Consider the following 12,236-nt stretch of genomic DNA (forward strand, 5'->3'; position numbering starts at 1 on the left):
CTGACAGACGCTGCAGAAATGCAAGTCCTTCTTTGCAAAATTTCAAAACAAATTCAAGGCTGGTCTGGGATTTGAAACCAGGATTTTTCTGCAAATTTCAAGTAACAACTGCGAAACAAGAATCATACCCCTCGACCAACAAACCACCTGCTCAGCAAATGTGGAGATAAGATGTCACCATTATTGAAGCATTTTTAGTGTGTGTTGCTGTTCTTGATCGGAGCAGCACATGAGACGGAATCAGTGACTTTGCCTTTTCGACATGTTTTCTGAAGTGCCGCACGGTCCCACTCCTGCAGTCAATGAGCTGTTGGGACGTTAATGTATCCATCATCATCATCATCATAGGCGGTCCCTCGAAACGAGGATGTCTTGCTTTCACGTCGAAAAAGGATGAGTTCACAGGCGTTTCAATGAAGGACCCAAACTACATCCCGAAGGGTGGAAGATGCCTGTGCATGGATTTTTTTAACGTGTGGTGGCCGTTGCACCCCAGCCATCACACGGGCTTGACAGAGCGAGGTCTTGGTCCAGTGGCAAGGGTTAACCAAGACGACTGGAGACCAGCTCTGCTGCACGGACCCAGTGTGCACACATATCGCAGTGTGGGCTGGTCCGTGCTGCCCCTGGGCCCCTGGTCCCAAACTCATGCCTCCCCTGGGCCCCGATCACGTCCCTCTACAGTCTCTCGCCGCTCCTTCGCCCCGATCTCGCCGCTCCTGCTGTATCTGCCCACGCTCCAATCACCGACCTGGACCTTGATGACGTCACTCTCCGCTGCCGCCGCCCTCCTGCACCAGCTCGCGCTGCTCCCTGGAGTATTCTCCTGGGATCTCCAAGCTGCTCCCAGGGCCGCTCGCCGTTCCTTTTATGGCCCCGACCTGCCGCTGGTGTTCTCCCGTTAATGTATCCAGGCTGTGGGTGGCCACCCCGAGCGCAGCTGAGGGGTTTCTGCATTAGTTCTGGGTGGGGACAGTATCTTTCCCCTTCTCTCTTCCTCTATATCCCTGTGCTTTTATTTCTCTATTTATTCCCCCTGTCTCAGTTTCTAGCGTTTAAAAGGGAACAAAAGATGAAATGGGTATCACTGTGGAACAATTTCTCTCACTCAAAGTTCGACGCACTCCCGTTGCACCATGAGGTCTCGGTAGCGAGCCGTTGATATTCAGGTTCATATATAAATATATATGAATATATCTACATGTATCATAACCGTTCCCTGGTGGTCGAGGGGTTAAGATCCGGCGCACTAAACTGATTTCAATTCTCGATCAATTCATCGCATAAAAATAATTGAGTTCTGTGAGACGATTAATAATTGCTGTAATCACCATGAATACCAATACTTTCTGTGATAGACCGAGCTTACAGACGATCTGGCTTCTCCTGCCCTTTGCCGGGCACGTGTTGGGGGTTTAATTTTGTAAATTGGGCGAGTTCGCTGATCGCGGGGAGACAGTAGGAGCCTCTGTGGCCCCACTGTGAGGATATGGAAGTGAACACGGTGGCTGGGTGATCCGTGACATTTCTGTAAAGGGCAGCGGAGGAGAAGGATTGAGAACTTTCAGTGTGGGACAGAAGTTGTTTCAGGTGAGCCAACACATTCCCGATCAGCACAGAGGGAGCTCACTGGTCAGCTCCCCTCTGTTGGGGCTGTTGTGCCAGAGGTTTCTGTCGTGTAGTGGTTATCACATTTGCTTTATACATGAAATGTACCGGGTTTGATTCTGGGTAGAAACATTATGTTTAAACTTGCTATAAGGGAACAATCGGAGGAGAGTTTAGTCTCCTGGAAAATGCTGCCTGACCTGCTGAGATTTCCAGCGTTTGCTGTCGTTATTTGCTATTTATTCTCCTGGTAAAAGGGCTCCCTTATTCCTGAATTGCTCTTTATTTAACCAATAAATAGATAACTTTCAGTGAGAGAAAACGGATCCACCGGGGACCTTTCGCGTGTGAGGCCAACGTGATATCCGCTACACTGCAGCCCATCAAAGGGCGAGAAACCACTGAATATAAAGGATGAGCTCACAAATATCAGGGACAGTGCAGTCTGGTCAACGTCAAACCCTCCTTTCTTATTCAGCAGAGGCATGAACGGGAGTCAGACGCCACAAAGTTTAATTAAAGATACAAATACAAGTAACACTTCCAAATCTTTTCACTGTAAAATTCTTTCACTTTATTTGAAATCCTACTGCGTTGAATCTGAAAATGATCACCATGGGATTTTATCTTCACGACTGATTCTAATTTATCTGCACGGAAGGAATAACCGGTGTTGTTAAATTTGACAAAAGTTGCCCCAGATTCCTGGTGACATCGGCAATACAGTGTGTAAAATGGGTTAACATGCTGAAGAACATAAGAACAAAAGAAATAGGTGCAGGAGTCGGTCATACGCCCCTCGAGCCTACTCCGCCTTTTAATACGATCATGGCCGATGTGATCATGGACTCAGGTCCACTTCCCTACCCGCTCCCCAAAGCACAGGACAAATGATTGAAGTATCGACTGTCCCTCAGTTAGCATTTCTCTCATTGTGCAAGTGAAGGTGAGGGGTTAATTAATGATGCTTTTCCATGAAAACAACACAAAAGTTTAAGAAAAAAACATACGGTGACTGGCAGGTGAGCACTGCTTCTGACACCTGGTGGGAATGGGACGAGATTTTAAAGCCCCTTCTGTTGTGAAAGCTTCATATAGAGGAACATCTCAAACACATTGTGTAGGCCTCGTGGCGCAATGGTAGCGTGTCTGACTCCAGATCAGAAGGTTGCGTGTTCAAATCACGTCGAGGTCACTGTTCTTTTGGGTAATCCCGGAATTAATATTTTCTTTGCTGTTTGGCAATAACCAGACTTTTGTTCCAAGGTCTGTCTCATTGTTTCCCCGGTGTCAGGCAGAGATACGCCTGCTGCCCTCATTTAATTCATGTGCCAGGACACACAAGTTCAAAATCAACTTGCAGGTGACCACACACACCGGCGAGTGGTCTGAGGTGCTGTGATTAGATCGCAGTTTTCTCTGGAGGTGTGGGTTTGAATCCAACTTCTGACATTTATTATTTTTAATCACTAAGCGAAACTCATTGTTTGACACCACGACCAACTCCTTAAAACTGGGATTCAGCAGCTCACCTGCTCGCTTAACATCTCCGTCTGACCTGGTGCTGAAAGTGGAGATGTTTCCGCAGTGTCGCGGTTAACACGTTCGCCTCACAGACGGGAATATTTTCTGTAGCTTTCTCCTCATGCATGCTCAGGGGCAAGTTTGTTCTCCTGTGAAAGGTCATAAGATCATAAGTATGGAAGGATTAGGGGCCGGAGTAGGCCATTCGGCCCCTCGAGTCTGGTCCACCATTCAAGAAGATCCTGGCAGTTCCTCGACAGCAAGTTTAAACATCTGGGGCGGAGCCAACAGGCGCCTGTCTGCAATCAGTGAGAGAACGGTATGTTTGGCAGAAGCCTGGCGAGCTCAGTCGGTGAAATATAAGACTTTTAATCTCAGGGTCGTAGTTTCGACACCCACATTGGACATTTACATTTTTCATAGAATTATAGAATGATAGAAGTTTGCAGCCATTTCGGCCCATCACTTCCACCCCGGCCAACAAGAGGCGATCCAGCTTCATTCCACTTTCCAGTTCTGGGTCCATAACCCTGCAGGTTACGGTACTTCAGGTGCACATCCAAATACTTTTTACATGTGGTATCTGCCTCCGCCATTCTTTCATGCAGCGAGTTCCTGACCCCCACAAACCTCTGCATGAAGAATTTTACCTTCAAATCCTCTTTAAACCTTCCACCAATTGCTTTAAATATATGCCCCCTGATTGTTGACCCCTTTGCTATCCACTATATCTCGGCCCCTCATCATTTTATGCATCTCAATGTTGTCTCCCCTCAGCCTCCTCTGTTCCAATGAAAACAAACCCAGCCGATCCAATCTGTCCTCATAGCTAAGATTCTCCACGCCTGGCAACATCCTCGTTCATCTCCTCTGTACCCTCTCGTACAATCACATAATTCCTGTAATACGGTGACCAGAACTACACACAGTACTCCAGCTGTACCCTAACCAGTGTTTTATACATTTCAGACATAACCAACCTGCTCTTCTATCCCATGCCTCAGCCAATAAAGGCAAGCATTCCGTGCGCCTTCTTAACCACCTTATCCAACTGGCCTGCTACCTTCAGGGATCTGTGGACATGCACTCCAAGGTCCCTTTGTTCTTCCACACTTCTCAATGTCGGACCATTTAATGTGTGTTTCTTTCCTTGTTTGCCCTCCCGAAATACACAGCCTCACACTTCTCTGGATTAAATTAGTATCACCTGAAAACGTTTTAATCATACCTCCTATATTTAAGTTTAGATCATTGATGTTGCCACTAGAAGCCAGGGACCTAGCACTGAGCCCTGTGGAACCCCACTGGAACCATCCTTCCAGTCCGAAACACTCATCAAACATTACCCTTTGCTTCCTGCCTCTGAGCCAATTTTGGATCCAACTTGCCACTTTGCCCTGGATCCCATGGGCTTTTACTTTCGTGACCAGTCTTCCAGGTGGGAACTTGGTGAAAGCTTTGCTAAAATCCTTATACACTCCATCGTACGCACTGCCCTCATCGATCCACTTGGTTACCTCCTCAAAAAATTCAATCAAGTGAGTCAGACAAAACCTTCCCTGAACAAATCCATGCTGACTATCCGTGATTAACCCATGTCTTTCTAAATGCAGAAATTAAATCATTGTTAAATTTTATCCTGCTTTCACGGGAAAACACCATTAATTAACCGATGATCTTTGTTGTGCATGTATAAAATAAGTATACACCCTGTACACTCAATGTACAGTTACATAAGAGCATTGGATGTATCTTCACACTGTATGCACTATGCTTGTATCACCAGAGGGTGCAACTGGTGGAGACCTCGGGGTCACCTGTACACGACAGGTAACCAGGTATAAAAGGGAGCTCACAGTCCTGTACCCTCACTCAGGAGCTGCAATAAGTGGACTAAGGTCACCACAGTTCAAGTACAATACCTTACCTCGTGGAGTCATTACGAGAGTGCTTACAGACACAATAACCGGTGACGAGAATACGAATTTCCATGTGACAATGGCTAACCTTGGCACGTTTGAACAATTCGCCGATGGGGAAGATTGGAAGGCCTTTGTGGAAAGGCTCGAACACTTCTTTATTGCGAATGACGTGGGGGGAGACGACCCGACCTCGCTGGCTGATAAGTGCAGAGCTATCCTGCTCAGTAGTTGTGGGCCCACCGTCTATGGCCTTGTCAGGGACCTGCTAGTCCCAGAGAAGACAATAACATATCTTGAGCTCGTAACGCTGGTACAGGAACAGCTCAAACCTAAAGAGAGCATCCTCACAGCCAGACACCGGTTCTCTCCCCACCGGTGGATCCGAAGGCCAAGAAATCGCAAAATATGCTGCAGACCTGAGACGATTGGCTGCACCATGTGATTTTAGCGATCACCTCACCGAAGCACTGAGGGACATCTTTGTTATTGGAATCGGTCACAAGGGCCTTCTCCATAGGCTGCTCTCTGCGGACACCACGGTCACCCTGCAGAAGGCAATTAACGTGAGCCAGGCGTTCATGATCTCGGCCTGCGATTCCAAGTGGATGTCTCACCCCCAGGACTCTAACCCGGCAAGTACTGTGAACCAAAAGGTGCTTTTTAGAGGCAGGGCTGCTGCTAGCAGTCTCTCTCAGGGAAGAGAGAACAGAACCCCGAGTCCCACAATCCTGAGTCCGCCACATGTGGCCAATCGGCCAACCCCATGCTGGCACTGTGGAGGAAATCACAGGGCCCACCAGTGCCGCTATAAAGACTATACTTGCAAAGGCTGTAACATGAAGGGCCACCTCCAGCGAATATGCAAGAGAAATCATACTCACCGAGTCGATGAAGAGTTGGCTGATCATCCGGAGTCCAGCGACGATGAGGTGTACGGAGTGTTTACCTGCACCACCGAGAATTCCCCGTTGAAAATGGAAGTTGAAGTCAACGATGTTCCAGTCATGATGGAGGTGGACACAGGGGCGAGCCAGTCACTGATGAATCAGGCAGCCTTTGAGAAACTCTGGGACAATCCAATCGAACGACCTAAAATGATCCCGATCGAAGTGAAACTGCTCACCTACACAAACGATACATCCCAGTCGTTGGCAGCGTGGCTGTCCAGGTGTCCCATGGCGGCGAGATGCAAAGGTTACCTTTGTGGACCGTTGCTGGGGATGGTCCAAAGCTATTAGGAAGAAGGTGGATGAAAAAGATCAATTGGAGCTGGGAATAGCTCCAACCTCCAGCGATCGACATCCCCCATGACCCCGAAGTTGGATCCAGCACAACACCTGAAAAACCAACCACCCAACTCGACTGTGCGGCGACGACACAGACAGCTCAACCCAACGGCGAGATGATCCAGCCCAAACAACCAGACCTCACCTTCCAGGCTCCAGTGGCAGTACTCCGGAGAAGAAAATTCACGCAGAAGATAACTTCCTGTCTTCCGTGGCAGAACCTGTGGAGAAAAGGATCACCGCAGCCTACGTCATGGAGAGAAAGAAGATGGCGTCTGAACCACGAGGTGAAGGACCTGAAGTCAAGATGGCGGCAGCCAGACCACAAGGGAGCAACACGTGATGCCGAGCGGCGAACCGGATTGGGGTAAAGATTGAAAGACCCTCTTAAAGGAGACCGGCAACCCATCACAATTAAAGGGACAGTTCCACTCTTTATACAGCGATGATGGTGATACAAATGTAAAAGATGTAACTGACAATTTCAAGTTTGTAAATGTAACTAATCATGATAAGTCAGGCACTTGCGATCAGAACCAATGTATTGTGAGAGTAAACGAAGTGATGACGTGCGATGCTGGGATTTACATGTCTGCCGACAAAACCAAGGGCAACCTCCCGTCAGCACCCAGGTCCAGCGACCATGTAGCCTGCCCCTCCGGGACCAATGTGATACCCCAGGGAGTGTGGCCACACACAGAGGGAGCATACCAGCTGCAGGCCCAGTGATCAGCGGACAGCAAAGTCACCACTACCGGTACCCTGCCCCCGATCGGCTCTAACTCTCTGGCCACCAGGGCCAGTACTGGGAGCGAGCGGATAGCACCCTCCTGACCTCCCAACGGGACCTGGGATGACCAGGCTCCCATTATCGCTGAAGAGCAGCGGGGAGACACCGCAGCCCTCAAAGGAGGACAGAGAGGCCACACACTCCTGTGGCTCTGCCCATCACTAGGCAACGGCAAAGGCTCTGAGACTCAGCCAGGTGAGCGATCTGAGCCCACCCAGCTGGCAGGGGACACAGCTCCGCCATCAGACAACCTGGACACAATCTGGTTACTCTGGAACTAGTGTCCTCACCCACCTGCACCTACACAACCCAGGGGCAAGACTGTGATACCACGTATGTACCTTACCTGTAAAATGTACTTGTTGCACTACTGCAGAACCCAAACAGTGATGTAACTAATCCGATGTTTTTTTGTTCTTTCTGTCTGTACAGGTCTGCACATGCAGGTGTTGAGCCACACACAGGGTCTATGTATGGGGCGGGGGAATGGATGTATGTAGCCATGGACACACATGGATCACACCCAGAACCCACACAACCCCCACTGCAACCTCCAACCATCCAATGCTGACCATTTCCCAATGTCGTGGTAATAAGGACTTGGGGGTCCACAGGGAGAGAACCAAGCCAAAGCATTGACAAGGTGCAAGGGCTTTGGGCACTCAAGTCTCGGGCCAGAGCACACAATGCAAAGGCAAGTGGCACAAGACTAAGTGGAGAGTGATGTTGTGTCTGTTTAATATAAGTATACTCCCTGTACACTCAATGTACAGTTACATAAGACTACTGGATGTAACTTCACACTGTATACACTATGCCTGTACCACCAGAGGGTGCAACTGGTGGAGACCTCGGGGTCACCGGTACACGACAGGTAACCAGGTATAAAACGGAGCTCACCATACTGTATCCTCACTCAGGAACTGCAATAAATGAACGAAGGTCACCACAGTTCAAGTACAATACCTTGCCTCATGGAGTCATTACTTGAGTGCTTACAGGCACAATAGAAAGAGATTAAACATTAAATGGTAGGACATTAAGAATTGTAGAGGAACAAAGCGACCTGGGAGTGCATGTCCACAAATCCCTTAAGGTAGCAGGCAAGGTGGATTAGCTGGTTAAGAAGACATACAGAATGCTGGCCTTTATTAGCCGAGGCCTAGAATAAGAGAGCAGGTGGATTATGCTTGAATATAAAACACTGGTTAGGCCACAGCTGGAGTACTGCGTGCAGTTCTCGTCACCACTTTACAGGAAGAAGACTGTGATTGCACTGGAGACTTACAGAGGAGATTTCGAGGATGTTATCGGGAGTGGAGAATCTTAGCTATGAGGACAGATTGGATAGGCTGGGGTTGTTTTTCTTGGAACAAAGTGGGCTGAGGGGAGGCATCATTGAAGTGTATACAATTATGAGGGTCCTTGATATAGTGGACAGAATGGGCCCATTTCCCTTAGCAGAGGGGTCAACAACCATGGGGCATAAATTTTAAGTCATTGGTAGAAAGTGTAGGAGGGATTTGAGGGGAAATTTCTTCACGCAGAGGGTTGTGGGGGTCTGGAACTCACTGCCTGAAATGGTGGGAGAGGCAGAAACTCTCACCACATTTAAAAAGTGCTTGGATGTGCACCTGAAGTGCCGTAACCTGCAGGGTTATGGACCGAGAGCTGGAAAGTGGGATTAGGCTGGAGAGCCTGTTATTGGCCGGCACGGTCACGATGGGCCGAAATGGCCTCCTTCCGTGCTGTAAACTTCTGATTATATAATTCGATGAAAAATAATCACCCAACGTGGGCTCGCACCTCTGACCCTGAGATTTAGAATCTCATGATCTACTGACTGATTTAGCTGGGCTTCTACAAAATGCACCTTTCTGTCGTTGATTACAGCTCCGCCCCAGATGTTTAAACTTGCTGTCGAGGAACTGCCAGGATCTTCTTGAATGGTGGACCAGGCTCGAGGGGCCGAATGGCCTACTCTGGCCCCTAATCCTTACATGCTTATGATCTTATGACATTTCACAGGAGAACAAACTCGTCCCTGAGCATGCATGAGGAGAAAGCTCCAGAAAATAATCCCGCCTGGTGAGCTTTCGCGTGTGAGGCGAACGTGTTAACCGCTACACTGTGGAAACATCTCCACTTTCAGCACCAGGTCAGACGGAAGTGTTAAGCGAGCAGGTGGACTGCAAAATCCCACTTTTTAGGCGTTGGTCGTGGTGTCAAACAATGAGTTTCACTTAATGATTAAAAACAGGAAGTGTCAGAAGTGTGATGTGAACCCACACCTCCAGAGGAGACTGCGACCTAAACACAGAACCTTGGACCGCTCGGCCATCCTGACTATTTAGGGCTATATGTGGCCAACTGCAGGTTTATTTTGAACTTTTGTGTCCTGACACATGAAATAAATGAGGGCAGCAGGCGTATCTCTGTCTGACACCGGGGAAACAGTGAGACAGACCTTGGAGCAAGGGTCTGGTTATTGCCAAACAGCAAAGAAAATATTAATTCCCGAATTACCCTGAAGAACAGTGACCTCGACGTGATCTGGGGTCAGACACGCTACCGTTGCGTCACGAGGTCGATACAGCACATCGGAAATGTTTGACGATATGAAGGTTTCACAATACAAGGGGCTTTAAAATCCCCGCCCATTCCCACCGGGTGTCAGAAGCAGTGCTCACCTGCCAGTCACCGTATGTTTTTTTGTTCAACTTTTGTGTTGCTTTCACGGGATTGCATCATTAATTAACCCGTCACCTTCTTTTGCACAATGAAAGAAATGCTAACTGAGGCAGAGTCGATACTTCAACCATTTTTTTCTGTGCTTTGCATAGAAACATAGAAACATAAAAACAAAGAAAACAGGTGCAGGATTAGGCCATTCGGCCCTTCGAGCCTGCACCACCATTCAATATGATCATGACTGATCATTCACCTCAGTACTCCTTTCCTGCTTTCTCTCCATACCCTTGATACCTTCAGCCATAATGGCAACATTTAACTCCCTTTTGAATGTATCAAACGAATTGGCCTCAACAACTTTCTGTGGCAGAGAATTCCACAGGTTCAGAATTCTCTGAGTGAAGAAGTTTCTCCTCATCTCGGTCCTAAATGGCTTACCCCTTGTCCTTAGACTGTGATCCCTGGTTCTGGACTTCCCCAACATCGGGAACATACTTCCTGCCTCTAACCTGTCCAATCCCATCAGACCTGTATATGTTTCTCTGCGATCCCTTCTCATTCTTCTAAATCCCAGTGAAGAAAAGTCTAGTTGATCCAGTCTTTCTTTACATGTCAGTCCTGCCCTCCCGGGAATCAGTCTGGTGAACCTTCGCTGCACTCACTCAATAGCAAGAATGTCCTTCCTCAGATTAGGAGACCAAAACTGTACACAATATTCCAGGTGAGGCCTCACCAAGGCCTGCGTCCGCGCACATACAGAGGCTGAACTCCAGGACATAGTCGACATATTTACTGAGGCGTATGAAAGCATGGGCCTTACGCTAAACATCCGTAAGACAAAGGTCTTCCACCAGCCTGTCCTCACCGCACAGCACTACCCCGCAGTCATCAAGATCCACGGCGCGGCCCTGGACACCATGGACCACTTCCCATATCTGGGGAGCCTCCTATCAACAAGAGCAGGCACCGACGACGAGATTCAACACAGCCTCCATGCGCCAGTGCAGCCTTCGGCCGCCTGAGGAAAAGAGTGTTTGAAGACCAGGCCCTCAAAACTGCCACCAAGCTCATGGTCTACAGGGCTGTAGTAATACCTGCCCTCCTGTAAGGCTCAGAGACATGGACCATGTACAGTCGACACCTCAAGTTGCTGAAGAAATATCACCAACGATGTCTCCGCAAGATCCTACAAATCCCCTGGGAGGACAGATGCACCAACATCAACAGCCTTATTCAGGCTAACATCCCCAGCTTTGAAGCACTGACCACACTCGATCAGCTCCGCTGGGCAGGCCACATAGTCCGCATGCCAGACACGAGACTCCCAAAGCAAGTGCTCTACTCGGAACTCCTTCATGGCAAACGAGCCAAAGTGGGCAGCAGAAACTCTACAAGGACACACTGAAAGCCTCCCTGATAAAGTGCAACATCCCCACTGACACCCAGGAGTCCCTGACCCAAGACCACCCTAATTGGAGAAAGTGCATCCGAGAGGGCGCTGAGCACCTCGAGTCTCAACGCCGAGTGCATGCAGAAATCAAGTGTCGACAGCAGAACCTGTCCCACCCATCCCTTCCCTCAACGACTATCTGTCCCACCTGTGATAGGGTCTGTGGCTCTAGTATTGGACTGTTCAGCCACCAAAGAACTCACTTTAGGAGTGGAAGCAAGTCTTCCTCGATTCCGAGGGACTGCCAATGTAGATTCCAAAATTCATGGAAACCCCCCAGTGTTTGGACTCACTGAAAAGGAAATTCGATTTAGGACTATTAAACTTAAAGTTTGGGATTCTAAAAAGCATATGGAGGAAATGTACAATTCTTAACCAAGTTTGGGATGTTAAAAGGCATGTTTGGGCCTGTGGGGAAAAGCTGCAGTGACAGAGGGGTGGGATTTAGAGTTTGGATATTGTAGCTAATCAGTTTGTCTGGGGGAGCTCTTTAACCATAGTCAGACTCCCAGAAAACATTAGCATTTAAACAATCGACCACGGAAGAAACATTATCCACCCTACCCACAGGACCCAAATATCACATCCATATTCCAACACCTTTTCAACATGTATAGAAATATCTGGCTCAGCTCAGACTTCCCGAAGCCAAAGCAGTGCTATTACAATGGACAAGTTCATAAATAAGGAGTATCACCATCCCAAAGTCTATCAACACCAGATTAAAACATTTAATCAAGTCTCAGTTAGCTAGTCCGCCAAAACTTATACAAAGAAGACCACTTAAATCAATGGGCAGCAAAACTTAAACAAAAGAAACGTTAGATTTGGCACGAAGATTAAGCAGCCTCTCAGAGTATAACTGGGGGCCTATCGTACCAAGAGCAACCTATTTTTCTGACCATTACTTTGGAACAACAAGATCAAGATCGAGAGCACACGGCGAGGTAACACAGGAAGAGACA

The 12,236-nt window shown here is 48.3% G+C and overlaps 1 non-coding gene across 1 annotated transcript; it reads left to right on the forward strand.

The window, feature by feature from the left end:
- The first annotated feature begins 2,731 nt into the window (after nucleotides 1–2,731).
- trnaw-cca (transfer RNA tryptophan (anticodon CCA)) lies at nucleotides 2,732–2,803 on the forward strand. The gene has a single exon. It is a non-coding gene; the product is annotated as a tRNA-Trp (tRNA).
- The last annotated feature ends 9,433 nt before the right edge of the window (nucleotides 2,804–12,236 follow it).

The sequence above is a fragment of the Pristiophorus japonicus genome, unplaced genomic scaffold (assembly GCF_044704955.1).
Source record: "Pristiophorus japonicus isolate sPriJap1 unplaced genomic scaffold, sPriJap1.hap1 HAP1_SCAFFOLD_472, whole genome shotgun sequence".
Classification (NCBI taxonomy): Eukaryota; Metazoa; Chordata; class Chondrichthyes; family Pristiophoridae; genus Pristiophorus; species Pristiophorus japonicus.